The sequence below is a fragment of the Patagioenas fasciata genome, chromosome 3 (genome assembly GCF_037038585.1).
Source record: "Patagioenas fasciata isolate bPatFas1 chromosome 3, bPatFas1.hap1, whole genome shotgun sequence".
In the NCBI taxonomy this organism is placed as follows: domain Eukaryota; kingdom Metazoa; phylum Chordata; class Aves; order Columbiformes; family Columbidae; genus Patagioenas; species Patagioenas fasciata.
The window spans coordinates 58,424,730-58,452,588 of record NC_092522.1 but is presented as its reverse complement, the minus strand read 5'-3'; the positions used below and the strand labels follow the sequence as shown (position 1 = coordinate 58,452,588).

Sequence of the window (27,859 nt, the reverse complement as noted above, 5' to 3'; positions counted from 1 at the left end):
TTTTGAATATTAGCAAATAGATAGTACTGCATATTACAAAGATAAAATATTGAGTCCAGAAAACACTGTGCTGCAAGCAGGTTTTCCATGTAGAATGCACTTAATGCATGAAGAAAGACACTTAAGTACTATAGTAGAAAGGTACTGACAGATTAGAAATAGGCTAAGAAAAGGGAGGAAAAAACCATCATTTCTGACCTGCCACATATGCCTTTTTGCAAGGCTGGTCTTTCCACCCAGGAAGATACTCCAAAGCAGAAAAAGTAGCACAGAAAAACCCCAAATTTCAAAAGAGCAATCAGAGAGAGATCATGTACACATGTCCTTCCTTTTGAGTAGACTTCCCTCAATATTGCCTCAGCTGTGTGCTGAGCCCTCATGGAAGTACTTTCGTTTTTATTAAAACAAGTAATAAAAACCTTCTTCTTCATATTTTGGAGCCAGGAACTCTCCCCAGCGCCAGCAGTTTCCAAACCTTTTATCGCACGAGCCCCTCCCTGCTCCAAGCAGATTTTGCACTGAACTCTGCTGTTGTTTCATGTCACTCCATGGCTGGGCCCTGGGGCGCCCTGCAGTGCTGGAGATGCTCATGTGCCACATCCTGCCTGTTCGCCACCCAACCTGACCCCTTCCAGGCCTCAGCTCCATGCAGGTTTTGTACCCGCCTTGAGTGGGATCTTTACAGATGACAGCTTAGGCAGCACTGTTCTGCCTGAAGCCCATCAGTCATTAACATGCGGTCACTCATCAAGTCAATCTCTGCCTGAAGAGAGTTCTCAGCACCTCCAGGCTAAAGGGGGATACATACTCATTGTAGATGTGCTGCTTGTGTTTGCTATAGTGGGCTAGTGCTAGATTACAGGCATATATAGAATGAGGTTACTCAGAGGAAATTCATATTCTTCCATTTGAAGAACACTTTGGTTTTGGACAATGCTGCTAAAACAAGTAGTAAAAGGAAATTAAAATTAGCCCTGGATATTTCTCTCAAGAAGAGAAGTTCTTTCCAAGATTCCAGTGAAAATTGGTTTTGACCTGGCAGATTTATGAGGCTTTGAAACTTTCAGTTGGAGTCTAAGCAATAGCTTGTTTTGTGTTTAGAATAATAATACTCCTTAACTGAGGCAAAGAGGGGCGGTGACACCACTATTTATGGCTTGTTGTCCCTCTCAGTTTCGGCACAGGGAATGCAGCTGGACTGGTTGTTGCTTGTACAATAACTGCACACTTTTTGTATTAGCAGTCCTCACGTATTGAAAAACAATGAAACTGCTCCTCTGAAACAGAGGATTAATTAAAATGAAGAGTGTTTAGAAAATGATGTTTTCAGTTGCTGTTGCTTGTCTTATTTTTTAAGCCATTTACATGTGTTTGTTCAAAGTTTCCAAATTTTTTCCCCAAACCATGAATACTCGAAACTTTTAAATTAAAGCTGAGATCTTCACACATTTTAGGATTCTGTTGTAAAGCACTAAATATCACAATATTGGCAATAAACTGCCAGTCCCAGCATAGAAATTTGACAGAGCTGGTTTGTCTTCTTAAATAGTTTTCTACATCAAGTGCTGGAAGCTTAAAAAGCTGAAAATATCACAAAAGTTTGCACAACATTTTTGGCAGGTGAACATACTAATTTAGTTTAAAACTTCTGTCATTCTTTTATGATTGCTGAAAGTTTGTATAACTCTACCCTGAGATTTTTCTTAATGTGCTGAAAGTACTTATTTCTGTACAACCTCCTAAAAGTCAGTTCAGTAATGTACTTTGTCTTTTCTAAGTGGTGATAGTGAATAAAATCAGACTTCTTTTTTTTTTTTTTTTCCTATTGAAAAGGCAAATAGCATTGTTTCTACGTTTGTACAAGAATTCAAGAGCTGCAGAATCAATAGGCTGGTTCCTATCCCATCAGCAGCAGATACTGGGCTGAAAGCCAGTTTCTTCACGATGACTTTGTTTAGCCTACAGGTTTGGTCGTACTGTAATTCTAGTTAATTGATTGCTGGTTTGTTTGAGTTAGCACAATTGAAAATGGTAATGTAGACATCCAAGAAATATTTTGGGGTGGAACAGTTCATTAATCAAAGTAACAGCATGTCCAAAACTTTAAACCAGGCCAGGTTGGGTTGGACATAACCACTCCCATCTTTCTCTCTCTCACCTGACACTTGGGAACTCCTCATCTCCCCGGGGTCTGCTGCACTGATGGAAGACAGCTCTCATCAGGACCCAGCATGTAGTACATCAGTCTTTTAGTTACAGGTAAAGGCAAACAGAACCCCGCAGACAAAGCAAACCTTCCACTCCATCCCCAGGAACAAAGGGAGACAGGAAGATGCCACTCACTAAAAAAGCAAAAGCAGATGCTCTCAAGCACCTTACCCCCATTAGTCCAGGCAGCTGAAGCAGCAAAGATCACTACAACTAAACCTTTCCTTTCACCTTTATTTTACATTTGAGTGTGAAAGAAGCTGCTGTTTTCTGCCATTTTACACGTAATGACGACAGCATAGTCATGGATGGTTCCTTGTGCATGACAGAACTGTGTAAAGCAGAACCGTTCTTCCACCCACAAAAGTATCAAAAATACAAGCAGACACAATTACATTTATGCACCCAAATGAAGAATGATGTAGCAAGCCAAAATGCTAGACTTTTCAGTACTATCCCATAAAACGTAGTGTATGCAAAAGATGATATCTGATCAGGACACTCACTATTGCATTTTGGGCTGATGTAATAAAATAAGTGGAAAAAATGGTACCATTCCTTAGGATGCATGTCCCTTAAGCTATGAAAGGACTTGCAATCCAGGATCCCATGTGGTAGTTGCAGTCCCGCTGGCGGACACTGTAACATAGATGGGATTTGAATGCGTTTATTATTCCATTGTCTGACTTTATCCCTGCGTAGCATGCTCACCATGTGACACAATGGTTTGAGTCTTCACTGCTGTTCAGCTTTCACCACCCATAGAAGAGATTTAATGATAGAAAATTGTAACTTTGACTTTCATAATGTAATGAGTTTGTAATAGCCAGGCTGGAATTTGAGCACTAGTCTCTTGTCTCCTAGACATGAGTTTTAACCCCAGAACTACCCTGTTCCCCACTGGTGAGCTCACATATTATCTTATCTTGGTGTTATAAGGCATGAACTTCAGGAAAAAGTTGCATCTGACTTCAGAAGCCAGGTAATAGCATACACAGCACTCGTGGAGAGTGGATATCAGACTTGACTCTCTCTAACTTATCTCTCTGGAATGGCTGACAGCTGTGTGCCACAACGGTTTGGGAGAATTTACATTTCTTATCTTTCCTCTTACATGTCAGTAAAAATCTTTACTGTAATTATGATGGACTGAACTCAAACAGAGTTGGTCCCTGCTGCCCAACCTCTGCCCACCATAGAGAGCTATAAGCAGTTTTCAAAGCACAGAATGATTAATGACAGCTCAGTGTGGGGATGCTGAGAGAGAGACTCAGGCTCATGACAGATGCATCTGAAAAGACTGGTGAGCAGGGGGTGGTCAGGTCTGAGAAAACAAAACCCATCGCTGATATCAGTGAAAGCTGCTGACAATTGTTTTTGCACACAGAGGCTATTTCTAAACATGAGGAAACTTACTGCTGCTAACTGATCTTCTGTGTTTCCTCTTCCTCTTGCCACAAACACTATCCTCCTGCCATTGGTAAAAAGGAAATCTGGAAGTAGGAAACAAATCAAGAGTCAGCCCCACTTTATGTAAGGAGATTTCTATGTTCCATGGAAGTATCATTCTTCAGATAAGGAGAGCATTTCTAGTTTTAATAATTTTTATGACTAAATTGAACTTCACCAGGCAACGATTATATTGATCAATTTATTATATTTTATGTATTTGACTTCCTTATCTTGGGAGATCCACACCCCAAAACCAGATGACAGATGTGACCCCTGAGAGTTTATCTGGCATGTGAGGACAGAGAGAGCAGACGGCTAGAGGTGAGATTAAAGAAGCAATGACATCCTGAAGTCAAAGATTTCAGAATATTTGTCCGTTATTCTACTGTCATCTTCATTTCTGTCACACAGGTTTCTCTCCTTGGAGTACAGCAAAGAATATACCGAAAGTAAAGAGACAAACCCAATGCTCTGATAGCAACTGGTTGGCTAAATGAAGTTAACATTCTTATAACTCTTTCCCCTAGAAGCCGCAACCCCAAACTACTTGACGTTCTTCCTTTTTTTTTTTTTTAATCAGTCTAATGTTAGAAGGGATGCCTTGATTAGTACAGCTTCCTTGATAAATCAGACACTCAAAAATAAGAAAAACTTTAAGGAACAACAGCTCCATAATCAGACACCTTCTTCGCTAATCAAGTTAAAAAGATCGCTCCAAACTTTTACAGTAGAATGACAAAACCACATGAGATGTACATTGCCCTAAAGGAAAGACCATACAGAAGACCAAGACAGTACCAATTTTCTTCCACAATGGGAGGTAAGGAAAGTGATAAGTTTGACTCTCAGATTCGCAATCTGCGTGCCTTCACCGAGGGGTCAGTCCCATTTTCAGTCACTAAGGGGCCTTCAACTTCCTTGTTCCTGGCATATGACAGGAATTTCCTCTGTATTCATGGACACCACAATGCGTCAGTATCCCAGATGCTCTGAGGAGTGCTTGTACTGTAAATGGGACATAGAAAAAAAATCACCTTGCGTCGGAGCCAGCACAGCACATCGCTTGAAACAATGGTCAGTGGCCCAGCCAAGTGTGTGCAGCACGGATGGGAAATCCCAGCCCTGAGACAGCAGCCTTCCTGACCATCCCTCACCCACGAGAGGGAATCTTCTGTTTCACTGTGCTTGGCAGTGCTTTGTCCTTCATCTTTAAATCACTTCAAGAAAAACAAATTAATAAGAAACATATGTTAAGCTTGTTTGAGAAAGACCCTCTCCTTATTAGAAGATGCTACAGGGAGGGATCCACATGATATATACTGTGGAAATCATTATCATCCCTTTGAAGCTACAGTTAATAGCAATGTTTCTGTTACATAGTGGAAGAAGACTTGTGTATGTTGAAAAAAACACAGAACTCAATAGGAAAGTTAAATACAGCAGTTTTTTTTCAGAAACATTTACAGAAGTGGTTTTGATTTAGTGAAACCCATGCAATCTTGTGTATAAACAGGGACTGAATATAAGAATTACAAAACTATTCTAAAAGAAAACATGCATAATCTTCATAACATTTAAGTAATTCTTATTAGATAGATAGTTGTTAAAACACCATATAACAAGATGGGTGGTGTTTTCCTAGTGGAGGTTCTGAAATTGTTTCCTTCTATCAAAACTTCAGAATCCTTTTGTCAGCACATACGATTTCCTGTTCTCCTTGCTATATTCCAAAAGCCAAAATATTCATCCCATTGTAAGGAAAGTCCTGGTTTACCAAGGAAAACAAACAAGCAAACAGATCTGCATGGTGTCAGTACTGCAGGCAGATTTTTGTATTTGTTGGAAGACCTCATTGTGTAATGGAACAGTAATTATTCGTAGGCACACTCAAAAATTTTCAACAGAGATCATGATGAAAAAAATCTAAGACCTTTCCTCTTGTAGCTGCAAGGTTGAAACCCCCAGTAGTAATCTTAAAACTGACCATTAGTTCGACTTTGTCACATGGTACACAGCTATGCAGAACAAAGTCTCTTGATAAAAGGAAGATCAGCATCCTAGAATACCAAAATAGATTGCTCCCTCCCTCCAAAAGACATTGATCGCTCCATTTATGAAATGTGTTTACTATTCTGTGTTGCTATTGGTAGGGCTATATTTGGGACAGAATATTTGAAGTAAAACTTCTAGTAAAAGAAGTGAATAGATTGTGAGAGTTCAGACAGAAATTGGGCCAGCCCAGAGCTTTTTCTAAAAGTTTCTTCTAGGCTCCAGTTCCACAAGACATAATTTGAGACAATTTAATAGTTTATTAAGCTGTGGTTCCATGGGCAACCGAGCAAACCTACTGTTCTACGGTGGCTAACAAAGAGGAAGTCTCACCCTGCCCTGGCCTCTCTTCTCTCCTGCCCTGCTCCCATGCTACAGATTTGACATTTGGACTCTTCTGAATGCTGCCCTAACCTAATAGAAAACTGCCCAGTGCTTCTGCTGAGTAATTTCCCGCTGGGCTAGTGGGTCAGCCTCCCCTCAGCTTGGAAATGAATTAATAGGAAGGAACAGAGTGGCCTGTGCATGGTCAAGGCTCTTCCATCTTGGCAGCCGTGAGCCGTTAGGTTGCACAACCGCCCAAGGAACACTGTTCAGTAACGGCATGACAAGAGGCAAAGAGTAAGTGCTCCTGGAGTCACTTACAGCTGCTAAAAAGGACTTTTGCCACTGACTTCAGCTAGCAGTTTAATTTTACTAATTCCATGAAATGACAAAGAGGGTAAAGATGTCCTGCAGGCAAGTTTAGGAAATCCCTGTGTTGTTTTGTTTGCTGCAGGGAATCTGACTAGTTGATATCCAAGAGAGAAGAACTCCATTGTGCTAGACTACAAATATGTAACAAAAATTGGCTTCTGCAGATACATTACAACTCAGCAAACCAAATAAAATCCTGAGAAATTAAAAACTACGATGTCTATACTACAGGTTGACAGCAATATCAAAACTCAAATCCAGGTCCCTTGGGGCCCTCCTGGCTCATTGTCCACTGGATATCTCCCTGTTTCCCAACACCTTAGGCCTAGTAAGAGCTCCACCAACTTATTTTGCAGTGTCTGTAACTCTCAGCAGTCAAAAGTCAAATCCATTCAGGCTGCAGAAGAAACCATTCCAGTCAACTGGAATGAAAATGCACACTAGACATGGGGCTTAAGAAAAAGATTCACTTCAATGATGATTTTGGTTCCAATTACATAGTGTTATCCCATAAGTGTCAATAGCTAGGAAGACCAGTAGGATTTGCCATTTTGCTTGTTTATGTTTTGTTACAGATTTGTCCAGGACTGAAGGGACAATTGTTGTCTGCTACTGAGTTAAAACTGTGGAAAACATTCATGCTTCAACAGAGTGAGGCTACTCTAGAAGGCAATTAATTGCTTAACTCTGCCCAAACAACACACACAGTAGTTAGCCTCAACTTCGGTACCTTACTTAGATGTTTATTGACCCAGGTACTTACTCTGCTAGAGCAGACTGTGTTCTACTAAAGCCTTTTGAACTCCTATTTGTGTTTGTGGTTTGCAGACCACACAAATTTCCCAGAATAAGGAGAACCTCCAACACATTTTAATTTATGAAACATGTGCAGCCCATATGAGAAGAAGTATATCCCAGAGAAATGGAAAATTATAGTGTGCACAATAGATGAATAAGGAGCAACTGGTGTTGAAGGTAATTAAATTTTGCCACTGATGAATTTCAACCCACAGTGTGCACTAATTAATCCACACAGTGCTCCTGTGAAAGAAATGCAGAAAGGGCTTAGATTGAGGGTTTGTCGATGGATGAAAATTGACACATAACAGGATAGGAAGACAATTTTAAATGGACAGCTGCTTTAGATTGCCTCTATGACTGGACATTCCTGTTCTGGAGCACGTTCTAGCTTGCTTAGTCCAGATGTAAAGGAGCTTCAACTCATTTAGCAAACAGAAGGAAAAAAAAAAAAACCAAAAAAATCCAAAACCTTCTATTCCAGATAAAAACATTGAACTCGCAAACCAATTGCTCATTAGATCCATAGGCAAGCCTTGAAACCTATGATTTTATGTCCTGGAGGCCTTCAGTGCTTGCATATTTTTCACAACTGACAAGGGTGTTGGTATAATTCTGATGACACTCCTTCCAAAAGGATACAGTAGAAGTAGGAGCATGTCAAAGGGGGACAAGGATGACTGCAAGTGTGGCTCAGCATCTGCCCATGCAAGGGCTAAGCAGGCTGAATTTCTTCAGCTCCAGATGACTTGTGTGTGTGGGGAGAGGAGGTTTATGAAATCATAACTAGGACAGAGAAGATGAATAAGGAACAATTGTCCTTTATTTCTCACCACATAAACAAATCAGTTTATCCAATGGCAGGTTTAAAAACAGATAAAAACACAGGCAATAGTTTTCCACACAACAAGAAACTGAGCCGCATAACTCGTTGCTAAATTAAGTTGGGATGTGAAAAGTTTTAACAGGTTCAAGTGGGATTAGTCAAGTCAATGGCAGAAAGGTCTGTCGAGGATAACTGTACAATGGCTCTAGTGTGATATCAAGGGGAGGAAATGCCTGCAGCACTGATTGCTAGAAGAAAGGAAAGACGAACAGATCATTGCTGTTTCTTAAGCTCTTTCCCTAAGTTGTTAGTACTGGCCATTGTCTGAGACAGGCTAATGGGATGGTCAGCCATCGTGGGACTTCTTCAGCTGGTGTTTTTATGAGTTTCCAGTGATGACATCTAAGCTTAAATGGATTTCAACATTTTATTCAAAATAAATAATGGTAACATATTATAATAGAGAGTATAGAGCACCAGAACTAGTTTTGGATCTTGTTTTGGATCCAGCCCTTTTGGATTTCTTCTTTTTAGTAGGAAGTATGATGAACCGGGTCATGTAATTTCTATATACTTCCTAGCTAAGGAGTTCTGCAGCCGTATAGGAGGGATAGAAAGCACTATCACTGTGAAATAAGAAGGTAACTATAAATAAGTAAATTCTTCCCTGCCCCATATTTATTGGATTAAAAAAAAGAAAAAAGTCTCTTGGTATAATAACTCTGATGAGTGAATGATTTCTTTATGAGGGTCTTGACATTTTGGTCTTATCTGATTAACTGAACGTTTTGGTCATGGTTCCAGAGGCTGTATATTGAGAATGAATTTGCCTTGTAACTATCTGGCTCTAAAGCTTGCTTTAAAAACACAACGAAGTCTTTATGGTGTTTCTGAGCTCTGCCAGTTGTACAGTTTTGGAAAAAAAAAAAAAAAAAAAAAACAAGAAACTCCTCTTGCTTCTGTGTTTATTTCTACATTTCACTGTGCTTCTTTCACTCGATAACACATTTTACAGAATAAAACTCTCTCCAACCCATTTTTGGTTCCAGTGCTATTAATGTAGGTATTAAAAAAAGATTTTTCAGTTAAGGATGGCCAAATTAATTTTGCCTAATTTTGACCTCACAAAAAAAGATGGGATCAAAAGTTCAGTTTGACCTTTTTATGGTATGCTTTGTGTTTACTATTGAGAGAAAAGCCAATGAAAAATAGATTGCAGTGAAAAATAGAAAATAATTCAGAAAAGAGAATATGCAATGAGGAAATGAACAGTAAGATCTCCAACATGTACTGGGCCATGTTCTATGGGATAGCAGAGAGTCTGCAATGTCTACTATAGTAGACAAGGCTCAGTTGGTTCAATCTAAAAAAAACCAACCCACCTACCTACCTACCTACACCAAACAACATGGCCTGGGGGAAATAATGAGTTCAAACTGCAGGAAGAATGTAAATTCATACTAGTTATGTCACTAAAAAGAAGAGTGATTAGGAGTGGACCACACCTTTTACCAAAACCCAAGATTTTTTGAAAGTCTGGCTTTACATAAAGTAACCAGCTGATAGATGGTTTCTCTATCTACTTTTATATTCAAAACAAATGAATATTTTTAGAAAAACAACAACACGAAGTTGGGAAGGGCTTAAAAATACACCTACCAAAGGGACTTCTTAATAAACTATCAGGTAGCATTTTAATGATATTGTGTATTATAAACGTAATGTCATTTAGATGTTATTAAATGTTCTTATATGTCTTTCAGCATTCAATTTTTTTCAGAATTTAAGATGCCAACACAAAACCACATTCCGTTGAACCAGTCTACATAAAGCACATCTACCTAAATCCAAAGACTTTAAACAGAGGGACAGTATTGATGAGGAGTTTCTAGTATAGTCTGCTAATCACCTGGGGAGTTTTCAGCAATACAAACTGTTTTAGAATAGTAGCTGTAGTAGAATTTAAGGAAACAAAATATGTTTCTTGACTAAAAATAGACAAGAAAAAAAAGAGTATCTTTCTAGCAAAATACAGCAAGCGTATACATTTCAAGAACGACATACCTGAGTGTCACGCATTTGTTGGTAACCTGTGAAAAAAAATAACACACAAATAAAGCTAAGGAATCATGGTGCTCTGAAGTAATCACCTTGTGATATTACTCAGGAATTCAAATACTACATGAGCAATTTATAATTATCTTCTAAAAATAAGAAAGAATATATTTTTTTAAATTCTATGAACAGTAGAGCCAAATGAATACTTCCCACCCCCCGCCTCAGAAAATACTAGAGGCTTATTAAAAATAACAAGAGAGCTACAGCAACAAGATTAGGAAAGGAAGAAGCTAAGGTTCCTGGTTTTCTCAGAAAGTCAGGCTTACGTAATTGTATCTCCCACTCCCAAATGTTTTGGGGACTGCAGAAGCATTTCAGTCAAAGATGAACATAAGCTAAAAGTCTAAAAGATAATTACGAAATGGCAAGCTTCATTAGATCAGAGGTTTGGTAGAGGTATGATATCAAATAAATGTTTTCATGTGGTAAAGACATGCAGGAATATACTCTTCTAGGTTCCCATTTCAAGTTTCCTGTTCAACACTGACCTGGCTGCAGAGTAGCCAGGGAATATCCCAGGAGCAGGCTACTGTGCATTAGCTTCTTTCCCCCACTGACCTAAGGATGCAAACCCTCCTCCTCCCAGATACCAAAAACCTCAGTCTACTTCCCTCATCTGCTTGAGACAACTTGAAGATGTATTTCTAATTCTCAAGAAAAGGCTCAGACCACAGACGTATGTGGCACACTTATCTGAATTTTTAGTCTACACTCTATCCAAAAATAGGAAGCACAACTGGAGCCTGACAGTCCCGCTTCCCAGAAGAGCAGGCAAAGGCTGAGGTCCCTCTATCTCACATGGCAATGGGGCAATTCCAGTGGGCAGGACTCAGGAATTGGCTACAGCCTGGGAAGTTCTCACATCTCTGAAACACTATGAGGAGATGGCATCTCTGAGGAGGTGTGACTCAAACCCCTTCAGTAGGAGGAGAAACACGAACTCGCATCCCAGGACATATTCTAACAGATGAGCAGCTGCTAGATAAGCAGACAGTCCTCCTGACAGACTTTATCAAGCCAGACTTTCTATTCCTCCCCTCGTTTTCTCTGCTCTCTTCTACTACTTCAAAAAATAAAATATTACAACAGTGAAGAACTCAATTTCTGTTGAACACAGAAACTCTCCTTCATCTTTCCCTCACGATCTGTACCACATGGTGCAATCTGAGATGGCTCTGCTGGAGTTTTTCTGTCTGCTAGACACAACAGCAAACACATTTACACGTAAAGCTGTATGACCAACAGTGGTCTGAGAAATATACTACTGCAACTAGAGATGCCCAAATCGTTTTTTCCCCCATTGTTTCTTCAATCAGTGAATAAATACAGAGAAGACAAAAAGAAATGGCATTCATTTATGTCTGATTGCTTTACACACACCCACGTATCTCAGCAGGATTTCTGGAAATAATGCAAAGCCTCTCCAGCACTCAAGATGCAGTGCTTCCAAATACAACAGAAGATCTCCACAGCAAATAAGCGGGAAAATTTGCATTAAAATAGAAACTAATTTATCTCACCATAAAGAGAATGTTTGGTATCTGGCAAGCAGTATGAGCCTGAATTTGCACACGTTTCTTTGCAAATAATACTATGGGCACTGTAGATGCATTCTGCTGCTGGTATGAAAAAAGCAGACCAGCATTCAGCTCAACTGTTATGTATTGTTCATTGAATGGGTTATTTTGGGACATACCTGAACAGAAAACACTGACCTTGTGCAAATGTTTTTAAGCATAAACCTGTGCAAGACATTATAAGAAAAAAAGCTTTTTTTGTCAACATGTTTTTCCATTCGCTCATCAGTTTCTTGATTTTTCTGTGGAATGGCAAAACAAAGCCATGCTATGTTCTCAGCAGGGCTGTTTTCATAGTGAAACAAGTTTCAGAGTAGTGACTTGGGACTCTTCCACTATGTAAAACATAAAAATAAAAAACTGATTCCTTGTCCTCCCTTCAAAGAGCTGGAAGACAGAATTTCCAGTGATATTCCTGGTATCTCTGTGAGCAAAAAACAATAGCAAGAGTTCAGCGTACTTAATAGAGGAAGGAAGATACAATGAAAGCACTGCTTGTGTTTATTTTTTGCAGTGTATGCACTCAGCTGTCACTGACTTGAATGCAAATGCCGTTTTCTACAACATCTACAGTATGAGACTCACGCTGTAGGAGCTATACCCTAAAGTGGGAAGCACAGTATAAAATTAGTCAGGCAACCGACCAGCAGTCTCCTTGGAAGATACCACAGTGTGGGGCAACCCACAGACTCCTTTCGCCCGATGTGCCTTATTAGGAATTTTCCCATAGTCTCTTCTTCTCTCATTTTGCCTTTAAATAAATGAAACAACAATAGAAAAGCAATAGGTCCCCTAGCTACAGTAAAAACAGGTGGACAAAACAGATGAACATTTCACTTTCTATGATCTTATATTCAAAGAAGATAAAAAGCTCATGCTGGGACTTGGTGTGGTGTTTTGGAACACAGCTTGCTTTCCCAGCTTACTTGTCTGACCTCTGCACTGAATACCAAAAACTGTCAATACAATACACAGAAATGATGTCAGCCCTTTGATATGGAGGGTGAGGGATGGCTCATTTGGGATATTTGTTTTAATGATATCACAATCACACATTGTGTGGTTTGAATTAAATAGATGCTTTTGAGCTTAAAAAACGCTATTGATCTTTCAAAATACTCTTTTATTTTTGTCTGGCACTCCACTATGCTCCCTATGCCATTTAAATGACTTCACAGCTGATGCAGTAGACACATTCAGAGATATAAAACCCTTCATTTTATTCTAAAATTGAAACAAATAAATTTATCTTTGTCTCAAAAAGCAAATAAGAATTTGAAGTCAGTTCCTGGTAACTGCAAGGGAAAGCCAGAAGTGGCATGTGCAAAGCCACTATAAATCAAACTCATATGGAATCAGATCTGTCAATAAGAGTAATATGACTTGCAAAAGCTGCACCTCCAAAAAAATAATTTCCCAGTTTACATCTCTGACCATAATAAAAATGAATGAGTTGCAAACAAGTGTCTGTAGTTTGCATGCACCGAACTGAATGGACAGTGACCTCAGTGCAAGTACCGCTTTCCATAGGCTCTACAAGTTGATGCTAATAATGTAGGATGCACTATCATGCATCATTAATGACAGCTAGATGTGAAAATAAAATTGGAATTAATACAGTATCTTAAAATGTATTATTCTAAATGGTCATCTCAAAGCTGAATTAAAAGTTTCATTTTGATTTCAGGTTTTCACTGTATTTATCTGGTTTATCATCTCTTTTTTCAAATTCACAAAGATCATATTTACACTAAAACTAGATTATTATTTTTTTTTAACTGACTGCAAACCCACCAATACTTTCTATTTGAATTATTTTCTTTCTCTCTTCCTTCTCCCCAGACCCCCACTGAATTTCTTTATGCATTTGAAGTGTCCCAGACTGTTTTCAATGTACTGGGATAAAATGCAGCAGGAACAGGACCACACTAAAACTAATGTTGTAAACAACTGGTGAAAAAGACCACCACCAGAAGCACAAGGTGATTTGGTGATTTTAGGGTGACAGTCTTAGTGTGCTGCACAGGTGTGAGTCAGGAAGGAATGCGAGCTCTGTCATGTCCTGTCTTCTCTGATTACCTTTCAGTGAAGATGAACATAATTGTAGCCAAGATGTATTATGAGGAATTTGTATCTGCAAGTTATCAATGAAGAAGGACATTAATAAATATCTAAAAGTCTCAAATATCATAAAAACCTGAAAGGCATTGCTAGAAACCTATAAAAGATATCAGTAGTCCCCAAATTTTCCCAGCTTCCTTGATTTACTCTCTGTGCCAGCCACCAGTGTTCCAAATGAAGAGCATGAATTAGTTGAGGATGTCCTTGTTCTGAAAAGTAGTGAGGAAAAAGTTCACTAGTACTTGTTGAATCAACACACAAAGAAATAAGAACTTCAGTTATTCCCACAGTATAGATGAAGTTGAAACAAGAATTTCCCTTTTGCAGGCAGAAACTGCAGGAAAATTTACCGTGGTTGATACCTGGCATAGTTTTATAACAAATGGGCTGTTCTAACAGTGTGCTTATTCAGCATTTGCCCTACTGTCAGTTGGTATAGGTATGTGAATTTACACATTTATTTTGTTTTCTAATGGTGTGCTCGTTGAGCTCTATGTGCTTAGATGACATAAGTTTCTGAAAGTAAAACTTATTTTTATTATATACTTCTACTATGTTTACTGTTATCTTTAAGTATTGCAGCAATGCTTCTAGTATCCTGACAAGTGTTAGTCTACATTTAGAAGTTGTACTGAGAAATATTTTTAAATAATAATTACATGTAATTCATTTAACTATAACTCTCCTTCAACTCCAGAACTACAGCCTGACAACAGCAGTTCTTAATTTAAACCAAGCTGTTCTCTACGCATGTGGGTAAGACCATCACTATGATAGCAAAACACCTGGGATAAACTCCTGAGCCACTGAAAAAAATAGTTTTGCTGCTGTTTTTAGGAGGACCAGTATTTAGTCTTCTGCTGTACAGAACAACAGATAATGAGGCTTTTGTTAAATTCTCTGGCCTGCCTCTGCTTTCTTGTGGATGTTTTCCCTGGTGAATTTGCCACCTGTCTCAGAAAAAACTAAGCTTATTCTTACCAAAATAAAAGACAAGACCTTATATCTTCACACCACATGCTTCCTTTAAAAGAAGATAATGTGTTTACCATCTCTGTGCTTCCTCATCTTGCTTGGACTTCATCACCTTGGCTTTTCTCCCATGCAACTCAGTATTTGCAAGTTCAGTAATTTACACTGAAAGCAATGTAGTCAAAGTATTTTCTTCATTACACAGACAGAATTTCACATGTGCTCTGTATTGATGTCTTTTCCTGCAACCATAAACAAGGACAAATGAACTTAAATCCTTTGGCACTCCACTGGTATAAAAATATACCATCCCACTTTTGAAAAACAGTTCAGTCAATTTTCTGAATGAATTTCATATGCACGAGACTGTGTGTTCCTGATTTAAAACACAGACGCACAAGCCATCCCTCACTGATGAGAATGCAACACAAGCCAAAGTCTAAGCCTTAGGGAGCAGAACAGTGCTGTGTAAAACGCAGGCAAATAAAACAGTGTTACAGTAACAGTATCAATGCAGGAATATTACTAGCTACTTACGCCAGACAGACACAATGAACTTGTAGAGGGTTAGGAGATTCACAAATACTTGGCCTAAAACCTGAGAAGCTATTAAAGCTTTGGACTGTTGGTAAACACATTGTTTCTAATTATGAAATCATTAAAAGAGTTGTTCTCCTTAGCTAAGTAGCTGCAAAGAAGCAGAACCTCTTCATGTTACGTACGTGCTCTCTGTGTTCAGTGGACCCATGCCCTCTGAAAGTGATTGTTCCAAAATGCCAAATATGGACAATAGTGCTAGCTTGCTGCTCCTCAGACAGCATCAAAATGTCAACTCTGCCTCACAGGTGTCAGAGATAAAACTTCCATTCATCCAACATGGGATCGAATTGCTCAGATTCCACAAGTCACTGCTGGGAAAACCTGCTACAGATGGAATTGGTCAGGCAATTGCTGAGGAGGTGAGTTAAGGCAATCATGGCATGTGGATAGATGGCCTAGAGCAGATAATTTGGAGGCTATTAGCTGCCCAGGTGTCCCCCAGTGGGCATACTGTCCTGCAGAACTTGCCTTACAAGACATGGGAGACCATCACAGCTTTGGCTGTCTGCTCTTAGGCTTAATAGAGGACTGATAGTTTAAACACAATGTTCACAGCAAATTTTATTAATGAAATAGATGCTGAAAGGTAATAAGCACACACAACTGCAATACTTTTTGCATGTTAGTAATGATTATTTCCATAGCTCAGCAATTTATAAAGCTAATGGCCCTCTCATTCCAGCTGTCTCCTGAATTACTACTGCTACCATCATCGCTGAGACAACGATGCTGGTTTCCAAAGCAGCTCCTGACTTAGACTACCTGCTGTCCAGGGGCAGGCCTTTCCCATCCTTGCTGCAAACTGAAATTTGAGTTCCAGGTACTCAGTCCATCCAACAGTCAAATCCCAGACATGTCCAGTTAGAGCTTGCTTTGGTTTAGGCAAATTATGTGTAAGTTCTGTAGCAAAGCCACAGACATAAACCTTTTCCTTCCAAGAGGGTAGGTAAAAGGAGAAAAGAGAGACAATTTTTCATTTTGATTACCCTTTACAAGTGTGGGTGCAAGGAAGAGCAAATTTTACAGTTGTCCTAACCAAGTTATTCTTCCTTTTTTTTTTTTTTTTGTAGGGGGGTGAGGCTCTTTTTTGGACAAAGTGTTCTTCATCTTCCTCATTTCTGTGAGCTTTACACTGATGTTTGCTCCTCACTTAGCACAGCAAAGAACCTGAGTAAATCTACCTCATAGATCCACTAACACTTATCTTTAACTGATGCGAGCATTTGGGATTTATAGTTGCAGAGCATGTACAGAAAACATAAAATATGCAGGTAGGTGTGAGATGCCAAGATATCCAAAAAGTACAACACAAATTCTCAGAGTCAAATATTGCAAATTCTACATAGACAACTTGCAGGCTCATTGAGGAACAGAGGAAAAATAATACTGCTGAGATAGGAGTGACAAGGGGGAGATCACCATCTCACTGCTTTAGGAAGACAACAGAAAGAGAGAATTGCCTGACAGGAATTTCATTTTTTTAGTGGCTGTCAAAAAGCTATGACTAGCACAGAGCTAATATGATACAAAAAGCCATTATGCTACTGCTTTGGAAAAACTCCAACAACTTCACAATTAAAAAAAAAAAAAAAAAGAAAAAAAAAAGAAAAATAAGCTTATGTCAATCTTCACTTGCAGTTTCATGAGTTTACATTTTTTTTCCTAGAATACTAATCTGCATTATATTTATTTGCATCAGAGAAATTTCAAAAATTCCTCCTCAGCCATGTCTCATCATGTCATCATTATTCACCTTTGTGATGATGTCTAACAGCCTCTGGTTACAATACTATGACATTTTCTAATAAATTATGAAGTGAAAGTAAAATTTAGTCTCCATTACAAATTAATCTTTGGCCTCTTATTACCAAATAATAATGTATCCACTGCTCTAGAGGGAGCTGGACTCCAATAATCAGTTCACCTCACTCTTTCCCTGGAAATAACCAATATATTTGAATGATTTAGAGTTCCAACCAAAGACAAGCCTTAAAGAACAGTTGAAAAGGGAGTCTGAAGTAGCTTCTTTGAACTCTCTGGTCTTTCTCAGTGGGATAGCAGAGCAAGGAATGGGTTAGCACCTTGAAAGGGAATCAGAGGAAGGACTGTAATAAGCATTCCCCAGGCTTGTATTGGAGCACAATCTCATGCATTTTCTATAGAACTTCAGCTAACATCTCCTGAGATCAATGGAAATAGTCCACTGACTTCATGACCACTAGTGTGCATACTAAGGACAGGAGGCACCATGTTCTTCTATAAACAGCAGGGGCAACCACCAGAAAATTTTGGACTTGTTACAGTACAGTAGTCTAGTTGACAGCTTTTGAATTGTGGGTACCAGGACCAGGAGTAAGTATTCTTAAGAAAAAACCAAACAGTTATGTGGAGCTTAGTTGTCAAGGTTTAAGGGGACACTAGTCTAATTTGAATCAACTTTTTATAAGAGTAAATGTTGGGGTTTTGTTCATCTGCACTGAGGTGTCTGCAGTATCTGCAAACACGTGTTCTGCCTTATGCAGACAAGGTCAGTGAGACGTTTTAGGTGTCAAGGGGGAAAGTTCTCACATTTCTGGAATGATAGAGGGAAGATTTATAAAGCTTTTACTGGCCTGAAGGAAAGAAAGAAAGCAAAAACATCTGCCAGAGTCATGAGCGGATTGTTGGCTAAATTCATTCAGCGGAGGAGTCTGAAATAGATCATCTCTGCCTTCAGCGGTAGGCGTTAGTGGAATCATCAAAAATAATTACTACAGAGGAGTCCAGGACATACCTACAGGGAATAAAACTAATCTGAAAATATAAATTGATTCCACAAATATGGATAGAGAAGCCAGCAGTTCTTATACTCCTGGGATCACACAATATACTAAGCTCTTACAAAACAAGAACAGAAATACTTTTTGAGTCTGGAATAGTACTTATGAACATGCCATTAAAGGAGAGATCACAGACAACAGAGGTTGTTACAAATACACCTATGATCACACCACCCAGATCTTCTGTGGTAAAACATCCACCCAAAGATACAAGCATGGATTTCAAACACTGATGTCGCCTGTGGTGTTTCTAATGTGCTCTAGAAACTCACCAGCGCTGAGAGAAGTAACATAAGGGGCGGGAAAAAGGTTCAGACAGTTGAATAGCAGTGACAGTACTACAAATTTAAACAACTCTCTCCCTTTTAGGTTTTGAACAAGATCAAAAGGAGGCTCTGCAGTTCCCGACATGCACCATCATGAGTGTGTTTGTGCTTGCCACTTGCCACTGTCTTATAAACAAGGTACAGAACACCATAGGAACAGTGACGCGGCCATTTCCCACAGCAGCCCTTTCTCTCTCCTCATAAACAAAACTAAGGCTGCGTGTATTCTTTACAGCTGCCGTGGCCTCTCCTTAGGAGCTCACATGAAAGTGCTTTGACTGTGTTTTGCATTAGCCTGCCTCCAATGCCAAACAGCCTCCGGACTCCCCAAGCGCACACTGCAAACCCCTGCTCTGGGAGGGGAGCCAGCGAGGTCACAGGCAGCCCACAGCCTGGCTGCACAGGGTCCAACCTCCAGCTGTCTGTCAGGTCAGGGAAGACCCCTCTCTGACTGTGCGGTGGATGGCAGGCCTCCTCAGGGTGTGCTTTGCTGGGGAACTCTGACAAGGCCTGGCGTTATCTGGAGGGTGTGCCCTGTACCCCTGCTGTCGAGCAGCCGAAACGCCTGGAAATGGTGGCGCTGGCAGCCAGAGCCTCTTGTTTGGGTCTGGGTGTTGAAGCGCTGGCCTTCCCACCAACCTGAGAAGTTTCCATGTTAAACCACTCAGGCCCCAGGCATGTGTAATTCTTCAGGGCTGTTGAAAATTAATTAATCCTGTTTTGGCAATGGCCAGACTCTCAAATGCAATGTAATACAGAAATTATAATTCCTTCCTTTCTGAGAGGCTGCTCCTACCCTGCCCCTCTATTGCTCCTGCTGCAGGGAGCTGTCTGGCCCCAAAACAGGCGGGCAGTGCTGGTCAGGCTTGTGTAAAGGGAGTATGAAAGGCATTCAAAAGTGTGTTTCTCAGTCTATGCCTGAGCTCTCCCCATAGGAGGCGAACTATAAATATACCCAAAGGCAAAGATAATCAGCATGTAAAATGAATAATAAAAAAATATATGCCACAGGCTCACCCTAGCAATTTTTGCAAAATAACATTTTTGTGGCAATTATACCAGCTTATGTTCTGGTTTTCCTCATCCCCCTTTGCCTTTCTTCTTTGAACAGTAGTACCTTTCCCTGGAGCCCCAATACCACATTCTATAAGTTCTATGTATTCCAGACTGTAAATACGTTCATGGATGAAGCAGAAAGATGACTGCGTAAGAGCTGCATAATCCTAACAAGCCTGGTTTTACCCATAGTTTAGTTTTTTTAGGGAAAATTAGGCATGATTCTACATAAAAAAATCTTTCTAATCATGTAGTTCATAATCTCCCAATGGAATCTTTTAGCATGGGGACTGCTCTGGCTCTCTGGACAGATCACTGTGAAGATTTACCTCATGCCCAGATGGTTTGGCAGAAAACTAGAGTTGTAAAAGCACACTTTTTTTTACCTTATTCACAGGTAATGATTTGATAAAACATTAATTTAAGGGGCAGAGGAAGTGCCATGCTACTGTTTATCCAGACTTTGTCTAGCAAAACAACCACATAAGGAGCTTCACCTATAGGATAACAGAACTTACTCCCTAAGAGGAAACTGGGAAGAAAATAGTTAAAACAACGTCTGTTTCTAGCTCGTACCACATTTTGGTTTCTGACTCACCTCAGACCTGGTTCCACTGGAAAACTTCCATGTATTTGATAAAAACAGAATTTGAAACTCTGTTCTGGTAAGAATATGATTTAAAATTCAAATTAATCAAATTAATTTTAAAAGCCATCAGATTCATTTCTCTCCTGGCTTGAGTTAAAGCTTGGGGGGTGGAGGAGGGAAAAAAAATAGTTCCTGTAATTGAGCTCTTCAGAGTAGGACTCAAAACTATGTCCTGCCTACTCACAGCGGCTGAGTATGACAAGCTTTCATTGCCCCACAGGGAGAGGAATCAACATGATCAGGAAGTCAGAAGGCATCCTGAATTATGAAGAAAAGTTGTTTTGGGGTGGGGCAGGAAGGACAGAGGAAGAAACAAACTGGTTGGCCAGGTTGAGAGAAATGCCCAGCCCCTGACGTGTGGTAAACCACTGCCATCTGTGACCACAAAAATTTAAAAAAAAATAAAATAAAACAAAAATCAAGGATTTGAGGAACATAAAGGCTTAAATCACAATGAGTAAACAGCTGTATCAGAGAGAAGACCTCAAGGACAAATGTCTGCATTACAGTGCTAACAGATGTGAAACATGTAGAGAGTCAGATGCAGGTAGATGGATGTCCAAAGCAGACTAAATTGTGTAGCATGTTTCAGACACGCAGACAGCATTTGCAGGGTGGTGCTGAAAAAAAATGGTGGTCAAAATATAAAGAATGGAAAGTAGTCCATGGATGCTGAGGAGAAAAAGGTCAATTCATTTAGCTTCTGTTAATCTCTATCAGTCACAGCTATGAAGGGACAGACTCTCTTCACACGGATGTCACCTTCCAGGTCTCAGCCTTCAATTCCTCCTTCCTGGAGGTTGGCTCCAAACAGAAAACCATTACAAATAATTTATGTCTGATGAGAGCATCCAATGTCAATGCACAAATCCCTCTGTGTTAATAAACTAGCAAAGTGGCATGAGAAGCTATTCTAATTATGCGTGTCTAATATGTGGAAAAAACACAGCTGCTCTTAACTCCTTACATAAAACTGTGAATCAAATGCCATATGTCAGACCTGGGCTTCCTCCTAGAAGGGATGGCCAAAAGCTTGCTCTCCAAGGTAAAACTGATGCGCTATGGTATGGTTCAGCTGAAGAACTCAATCTCTTTGGAAATGCACAATTACAGGAAGAACCTTCTCTCACTAAACAGGGAGCAAAGGATGCTCTGATCTCTTCCCTCTTACAGACCAGGTAAAAAGGTCTATGAAATGAATGCAAGGCACAGAAGGATGTTTCTGCATTACAAAAGGTAACTTCAGAAGGTCAGGTCAATAAACCTGAAGTACATCAATAAGCCACTTTACATTTTAATAGCCCTTACCCAAAGAAGACTATTTCATTTGGATAGTTTGCTATCAGAAGGCCAACAGTTCAACTGCATCACATAAACAGCAACCCAATTAGAGTCACCTCAGCAATGCATAGATACTGTTCAAATAACTCTCCCAAGAAATGTAAATGGTCTTAAAATGGTACCATTTGTAATTGCAAAGGAGATCCTTGGGTGACCACCAAAGAGATGAAAGGTGAAAGACACAGCTCTTTACCAACAAAATCTGCTTCCTTGCCCTTCAAAATGCAATTATATTGCTTTTAATGCTTTGGCATGTTCTCAGTGTTTTTTTTTTTTCTTTCAGCTCTGCAATGAGATCAGACTACAGGAAGAAAAGAACTCTGTTAACACTGCAGTGTCTTAAGGACTGTTTTTATTATTCTTGATTTATTTCTGACCTCCTGATTTTTTTCTGCTTGACCTTTACATGAAGACAAGGAAAATAGTACATTTCATCTGCCAGTTCAGTGCATTTTCTTTTCTTCACTTGCAGAATTATAGGGTTTTAAGTGAACGTCAGTTATTTTGCCTGCAGGCTTTCACTTCATAGCATGAGTACATCTGACCTTTTCTTTCCTCACTGGTAATAGCTTTGCCTAAGTAAGGGAATGTTTACCAAGCAAAATCAACACAGCCACTCAGAGTTGTGCTGAATGACAATGTTTCAGAAGTCAGCTTCCCCTGGGACTCAAAATTGGTGACCAATAGTCAGGTATGTTCCTAGTGCATTTGGCTTGTTTACCAAACCTGCACATTTCCCATCATAGTTCCTTTGAACCATGATAATGAACGGCACACAAGCACCTTTCTAATTGTGGGTTGCCTCCTGCCCAGAAACTGCTGCTTTCTTTCACCTTCCTTCACCATCAACTCACTCTACGGCTCTAAGCGTGTGGTTCCAAGGCTAATGCAGATACTTGCATGCTAAATCTACCCATGTACTGAACCAGAGAGACACAGAAAGATATTAAGGTTTGAGAACCTCATCTTATTAGCATGAGGGCTATGTTGGCAACCTTGATGGCTGCAGTGTGCAAACCATTAGGATCTCCTGCCCAAATGATAATATTTCCAGTCAGTCTTTAGAAACAGCAGCATCGTTTTCCTATTTGTACAACTGTGACAACAGGAAGTGAAGTCCCAGTTAAATTAATGTAGCTGGTATCTACAGACTAATAAAAATTTCCTTATAAACAAATTCAAATGTCTCCAGTTTCCCCCACATATTCAGAACCTAAACAATGTTTTCCTTTATTCAAAACAAGTCATTGAACTCTCAAAATGGCAATTCCACCTAAAAGGTATTCTTTGTCATATAGACTTTAAAGAAAGACTTGTATTTTGTTTTTAAAGATAGTATTTAAAAATATTTCCCACTACATGTCTCTTTTCAGAGCTTAGGAAAGACTGTTGGTTCAGCCCATTGCTCTATTCCCACTCCATACGCTGGTACTGAAATGCCTCTTGCAGCCTCCTCCACACAGAATAACTAGGTCACTTTAACAGTAGTTAAAACAGTACAAGATATTCCAAACCTCTCCAAGCACAGGTGCAGTAGTGCTGGTACAAATGTGCCACATGAAAAAAGAACATGAAAAAAGCCAGAGTGGATGTAAAATGGCATTTAGTATAATGTCCTATATCTGACAGTAGCCAACAATGGATACCAGCGGAGAGTGAAAGAGCCTGGAAAGCTCAGACTAACATTCTGCAATATTTCATACCAGTTTCCAGGGATTTGTGTATGATGGACAATTTGAACCACGGTGGATATCTTTGTACATGTTAACTGTCAAAGCATTTTTCATCCATGAACATTCACAGCCCACTTCTGAAGCTCTGAGAACTTCTGGACCTCGTGACATACTGCGGTCAAGGATTGCACAGCTTAAACATGTAGCAGCCTGTGAAGACGTTATCTCCTGTTTGTTTTGAACCTGGCACCTGATGGCTTCATGACACACTCGCCTGCTTTGGTAATGGAAGAAACAGAGAAAAACTGTTTCATGTTGGCTTTTTTGCTTCCTACTTTGAATTTTACTGACATCTATTATAACCCTCGTCATCCATCTTCTTCTTGCACACTTCAAAACCATACCCTTCTGCTTCTGGTAAAGAAGTCTCATAAAAAAGGGAAGAGACACCTCTCTACCAATGAAAACATGCTGAGTTAATTATTTCATCAGATTTCTCAGGTTATAAGTAGTAGTGTGTTAGTGCCAGCTACTTTGCATGAACTGCTTATTTACATGCCACTTATCTGTGGTAAACACAAGGTACATCATCCTTTAGGGAGAGTGAATCATCACTAAAACAGAGATAAAATTTATCATATAGTAAGAACATGTACCCAGGCAGGTAGTAAGGAACAGCTTACACCCACGTGGTAGATTAATGTCTTACTTTACCCATCAGTACCCAGACCTTGTCCAGCTGAAGGAGCCTCGTTTGGAGATGCTGTGGTATCATCTGGTCAAACAGCCCACTGACACCTCAACCATCCGAACCACTTCAGCCTCTGCTGCCTCTTCTCCTCTGCACCAAAGCTCCCTTCACAATTAGGAAGGCAGGATGACACGCTTGATAACAATCTGGTCAGAAGGAGAAGAGGAATATGGCAGAGCCTGTCTGAGGAGAGAAGCCAGGTTTCCTAAAATAAACAAAAAATTTCTCAGGCACCACCCAGACTGGTTTGTCGACAACAAAAGCTATGCAAATAAGGACAGTTTGGAGTTATATACTGAAACCTTGGCTGAGATCAGATAAAAATATTTCCTCCTAGTCACAGTCTTCATGGAATAGTGGAGTAAATGGTTGCACCATAAATGCATGGCAAACAAAATCCACTATCGATTTTGCAGACTGCATCTCTTTCTGTTGAAATACACGTTTGTACAAAGGAGGAACCAGCATTCTCTTTTAAATACCCTCAGGGATTAATTATTTTACAACAAATCACTGGGGCCTCCTATTATGTGCGTTTCAATTCATCACAAGTGCATCTACCAAAGCCCATCCTGTCTGTTTTCTGTTTGTCACACTGATCTGACCATTCACATTCCCTTTCTGCCACTACCTTCTCTCTTTCACAGGAGGCTGAAGTAAACCAATTCTAGAATCACCTACAATGTTACATAAAAAGAGCATTACTGAATGAAGGGCAAGGTCACCTAATGCCATGAAATTCCTGCTAGAAGATAAACCCATATGATCTTTAAGTATCATTCTTGCCATTTCTTCAGCATAAGGCAGCTCCCTTCCCACTTTCTTTGTCTGTCCTGAGGAACAGAAAATTCAGTGCTTTCAACAGCAATAGCCCTCAGAAAGCACTTCCCATGTTAATCCTGAATAAAGTGGACTTTTCCAGTCATCCCAAGAGGCAGCATTCCTCATGTCAGTCTTCTATGTTTTTTGAAGGTTTTCTTAAGTGATTTACTGCAACTACTAAAAGGTTAAGCTAGATAATCCGGCAGTGTTCAACCATGTGGTCATGAGTCGTTAGGTCATGTGGTGAATCAGGCCAAGCATTTCTTGTAGGAATACACCTGCATGCTAATTTTAAAATAGTGTCTCTGCACTTCCGAATTTATGAACCTATGAGACATTTCACATTAATACTTTGCAAGCACAGCTTACCCACGGGGTAGCTCAGTACAGACCAGTGCTGGGTTTTGCGTGAAGAAGTGATGTGGTAAAGGCAACTTACAACCTTAAATATGATTATCAGTTCACACCAGCAGCTAATTGAAGTTCTCTTACCTTTCCCATTCTTAGTGTTGATACAGAATACCACCTGCTAGGCCACTAGAGTCGTGTAGTTTGGTGTCACAGAAATGAAGAAAGGAAGGGACTTTAAGAGATCGTACAGCCAACCAATGAAAACTCTTCTGATGGTTTTGCGAAGCTTTTTCTTGACCCCAAGGGGACTAGGTAAATTAAGTCAATCCGATGCTCATCCTCATCTCATTTTACTATCTCCTGAATGATACTTAGATTACACTGCTTACAATAACTTACTTACACGGTTTTCCAAATCCTCTGTAATTTATACAAGCTTGAAGGATGTATAGGAAATTCAGAGCCAGTCTATTCTACATTTCTTTCAGGTAGTTGCATCAGTTCTTTGGAAACACTGACATCACTGCAGATTGATTGCTCAGAGATACTGGTATATGGAGAGGCATTGAAGGAACTGGAAGAGGAATATCCTGCATTTGCCTTTGAGGCCACAAAAACAGCAGCGGGAAGGAAGAGTGTCACATGAAAGCACGTCTCCTCCAGACATCATCTATCCAGATGACAAAAGAAATTTAAAATAAATGTTTATACCACAGGAAACAACAGGAAAACAGGAACTCTGCTGCATAATGTCAGGGAAGCAAATGCACATTTCAGAAGAAGGCTCTAATTACAGGTTTTTAGCTATTTGAAGTCACCTTAAGCTTGTAACGTAGCAGAAGCAGAGGAGTACATAATTGTCAGTTCAAAAGATGCATTGCATCTAGGCTTTTTGTTTTGCTTCCTCTGCTTCTTTAGAATGTGCCAACAGCTACCTAGGATGTCTACAAATAAAGTAGCTTTTCCTGGCACCTTTATCCAAGTTAGACGTTTTGAATGGCTTTCAGATGCATAGCTTAGATGTACTTTAAGTGCCAACAAACATACCCATACTCCAAACTTTTGCTGCTTCTTTAATGTTATCTTCTCACAGAAGTTTCCACTCCCACCATGCTCATGACTAGAACTATACTCCTCCAGTATGAAATCCCCTGCTGTGTGCATGTACATTTACTGTATATTACTTTATCAAAGTCTAATTTTTTAATACTCTCTTTTTCAGCACAATAGCTGAACAGGCTGTTTATTTCGAAGACCCCCAAAGTATAATCAGAGCTTTTTTTTTTTTTTCTTAAATGGTATTTGGGCACTCAGAAAGCACACCACTCCCATCAAAATTAATTCAAAGTAGGCACGGCACCCATGTCTAGACAGTTTAAATGCCAGTGTATTTTTTTCTTGTAAATTAAGCTTTTCTAAAGGCCTACAGACAGAAAAAAAGTTCCTGAAGGATCTCCCTCCTTGCCTGTTCACTTCAGCATTAACCGTTGGTGTTCACCAACAGGTCCATCATTCCAGAATGGAGTAACTGCTGGGAGCTATAGCAGCCTGAGGTGAGACAGTCTGGTAAACCTGACCAATGCTACTGATGCCAAATTTCTGGGGGAAAAAAAGTAATTTCTTTAGATATATTATGCTGCCATAGTCAAGCCAGGTTCAGGTTTTTTTAAAAAAAGGCTTTTCATATGGTAAGAACTACTCAAGAAAGAGGAACAAGATGATACAGAGAATTAGTAACAAATGACCCAAAACGTGAAGTAAGTGACATAAACCACTTCAAACTAACCCTTTTAATGTTCAGCCTCTGAGCCAGCTTCTCTTCATCCAGACAGAAAAGGTCTGAAGGAGGCAATGCTCCCTCTCCTGCCAGCACACAAAGTTGGGTGTCACCTTCATACCCTTGGCATCCTGAGTCCGTGACAGCCTATGATTTCCTCTTTCAGGTCCCCAGGGGTGCCAAACAGGATGCAAGAGTCCTGCTCTGTGTGGGCAGGGACATCCCGAGTGTGTACACCTGGAGTGTGTACTGCTCTGAAAGTCAGACTGCTTCTGTCAGCACATATTCAAAGTGAACAGATGAATCTGTGTGTGTCAGTATTTTATACATCAAGGCAGGAAGCAGGAAATTCTGCCTCAGAAGTAGATCTGTCAATATTTCCTGAAATCTTTGGCTGTAATGAAGTCTTGTACTTGTTCTGGTTTTTCAGAGGCCACTGGTAATTTGTCCCTTTGAACTAAAAAGAAGGCAAGAATTACATTGTTAGACTTTAAATGGCTTTTTTTTTTTTTCTGTTTGTTCTTTGAAAGTTTTATTACAGAACCTCTCTCCTCTTGCTACCATCTGACTAACAGGAAATCAAAGGATTCTAAAATGAAAAACATCTTATTGGAGAAATGAAGCAATTAGTTTGCATCGATAATGACAGCATAGTATTACTGACAAAAGTATGTCTGCAACCTCGGATCCTTAAATAGAACATTGAAAAACAAATGTACACCACTCAGGGCTAAGATCTATGCCAGCTTAATGGAAGAAAGCAATGGCAAGCTAACTGATACTAGCTTTACTTATTACCCTAGTTTAACATACTTGCTCTTTGCCCTTGGAACATTTTACTGCATATTATAATTACATCACAAGTAAACACTTCAAA

The 27,859-nt window shown here is 39.7% G+C and overlaps 1 long non-coding RNA gene across 2 annotated transcripts; it reads right to left on the bottom strand.

The window, feature by feature from the left end:
• On the bottom strand, positions 1 to 27,359 carry LOC139827570 (uncharacterized). 2 transcript variants are annotated; one of them, XR_011738347.1, is made up of 5 exons: positions 26,992 to 27,359; positions 14,895 to 15,059; positions 10,094 to 10,119; positions 4,695 to 4,877; positions 1 to 3,701 (listed from the first exon to the last, which is right to left on the bottom strand). It is a non-coding gene; the product is annotated as an uncharacterized lncRNA (long non-coding RNA). The 2 variants fall into 2 exon arrangements; XR_011738346.1 differs by having other exon boundaries at positions 1 to 4,877.
• Between the last annotated feature and the right edge of the window lie 500 nt (positions 27,360 to 27,859).